Below are 2,500 nucleotides of genomic sequence, written 5' to 3'. Positions count from 1 at the left end.
CTCAAAGAAACCCAGAGCACTCACATCCCCCCGGGAGCCATAATGCCAGAAATATGGGTTATCCAGGATTAGAAAGTAAAGTTAAATTGCCTCTTTCTTCCAGAAACAGTGCCAGCTCTGGCTAGTATAGAGTGGATTTCCTGATTGGTTAACCTCTGTGAATATCCCTGGCTTTTGCAGCTCGGTGCAGATTATGGTGTACGCTGCTCTGTGCCTATGTTTCAGATCTAGGGAAGGATTAAGGCAAGACAGCAAGGGTCAGTTTTGTAGTTCTTCCTGTTCACCCTATTCATCACAGAGTACATCTGATCCCTGGGGATCCCTCCTCAAGGATTGTATTCCAGATTGTCCGCGCAACATCTTAGCAGGTGGTAATACAGCGCCCATACTGAGAGAGGGACGAGAGGTTCTCCTGCATTGAAAGGGGAAGCGCTGATTAGTTAGCTGGCGCCAGGTACTTGCCTCAACCAATCGATATTCTGGGCATGTAACGTGAGCTGAAAGAGCAAGTAAAAGCAAAAGCTACTCAATGGCAACGGTTGGATTCGCACCCACAACCCCGAAGAGACTGGAGCCTTAATTCAGCGCCTTAGACCGCTCGGCCACGCTACCACATGGTGTTGCAGCTTTCCGACCCTACCTGGGGACATAGACCTAAGTAAAGGGCAAAACAAGCATAGCTTCCCCTTCGGGAATTCGGAGCCTGGTTACCTGCATGACAGGCAGGAATACTCACAACTATACTAACGAGGAACAACCTATGCCTGCTGCTCCATGGTAATGTCCTTAAAGGGTCAGCGTTTAATAGTTCTGAAGGGAGAATTAATCGCTTTAGCTCAGAGCTAGGGATCAAAGGTGTAATCTCGTTATACCTCTGGAAACAGCAAAAAGTGCCTAATGGCAGCGGTGGGATTCGACCCCACGCCTCCAAAGAGACTGGAGCCTAAATCCAGCGCCTTAGACCGCTCGGCCACGCTACCACACACAACTGCTGCTTTTCAACCCTACCTGAGGACGCAGACCTAAGTAAGGGGCGAAATAATCATAGCCACCCCATCTGGGAACCGTACCCCGGTTTTCTGGAGATCTGGAGGAAGAATTAAAAGTTTTAGTGTGGCAGGTGAAGGTACTTAATGGTTCCATGGTGTAATGGTTAGCACTCTGGACTCTGAATCCAGTGATCCGAGTTTAAATCTCGGTGGGACCTTTCTTTACTTTCCTCTCATTACTCAGTACTGTATTAAAATTATTTAACCTTCTTCCAGATGTGAGCTTTTCAAATCCATAAATGCTGCTTCCATACCTTTGTGTTCTGTCGCCCCAAGGTGCAATTAGTTGAGAACTTGGATGAAAACTCATGCCTCAAAGAAACCCAGAGCACTCACATCCCCCCGGGAGCCATAATGCCAGAAATATGGGTTATCCAGGATTAGAAAATAAAGTTAAATTGCCTTTTTCTTCCAGAAACAGTGCCAGCTCTGGCTAGTATAGAGTGGATTTCCTGATTGGTTAACCTCTGTGAATATCCCTGGCTTTTGCAGCTCGGTGCAGATTATGGTGTACGCTGCTCTGTGCCTATGTTTCAGATCTAGGGAAGGATTAAGGCAAGACAGCAAGGGTCAGTTTTGTAGTTCTTCCTGTTCACCCTATTCATCACAGAGTACATCTGATCCCTGGGGATCCCTCCTCAAGGATTGTATTCCAGATTGTCCGCGCAACATCTTAGCAGGTGGTAATACAGCGCCCATACTGAGAGAGGGACGAGAGGTTCTCCTGCATTGAAAGGGGAAGTGCTGATTAGTTAGCTGGCGCCAGGTACCTGCCTCAACCAATCGATATTCTGGGCATGTAACGTGAGCTGAAAGAGCAAGTAAAAGCAAAAGCTACTCAATTAGTGCAATTAGTTGAGAACTTGGATGAAAACTCATGCCTCAAAGAAACCCAGAGCACTCACATCCCCCCGGGAGCCATAATGCCAGAAATATGGGTTATCCAGGATTAGAAAATAAAGTTAAATTGCCTCTTTCTTCCAGAAACAGTGCCAGCTCTGGCTAGTATAGAGTGGATTTCCTGATTGGTTAACCTCTGTGAATATCCCTGGCTTTTGCAGCTCGGTGCAGATTATGGTGTACGCTGCTCTGTGCCTATGTTTCAGATCTAGGGAAGGATTAAGGCAAGACAGCAAGGGTCAGTTTTGTAGTTCTTCCTGTTCACCCTATTCATCACAGAGTACATCTGATCCCTGGGGATCCCTCCTCAAGGATTGTATTCCAGATTGTCCGCGCAACATCTTAGCAGGTGGTAATACAGCGCCCATACTGAGAGAGGGACGAGAGGTTCTCCTGCATTGAAAGGGGAAGCGCTGATTAGTTAGCTGGCGCCAGGTACCTGCCTCAACCAATCCATATTCTGGGCATGTAACGTGAGCTGAAAGAGCAAGTAAAAGCAAAAGCTACTCAATGGCAACGGTTGGATTCGCACCCACACCCCCGAAGAGACT

At 47.4% G+C, this 2,500-nt stretch overlaps 2 non-coding genes across 2 annotated transcripts; one reads left to right on the top strand and one right to left on the bottom strand.

Moving 5' to 3' along the window:
* Positions 1-898: 898 nt before the first annotated feature.
* TRNAL-UAG (transfer RNA leucine (anticodon UAG)) lies at positions 899-980 on the bottom strand. The gene has a single exon. It is a non-coding gene; the product is annotated as a tRNA-Leu (tRNA).
* Positions 981-1,135: 155 nt separating this feature from the next.
* TRNAQ-CUG (transfer RNA glutamine (anticodon CUG)) lies at positions 1,136-1,207 on the top strand. The gene has a single exon. It is a non-coding gene; the product is annotated as a tRNA-Gln (tRNA).
* The last annotated feature ends 1,293 nt before the right edge of the window (positions 1,208-2,500 follow it).

Source organism: Hyla sarda, chromosome 4 (assembly GCF_029499605.1).
Source record: "Hyla sarda isolate aHylSar1 chromosome 4, aHylSar1.hap1, whole genome shotgun sequence".
NCBI lineage: Eukaryota > Metazoa > Chordata > Amphibia > Anura > Hylidae > Hyla > Hyla sarda.
The sequence above is the reverse complement of the archived record's forward strand: the minus strand, read 5'-3'. Positions and strand labels throughout refer to the sequence as shown.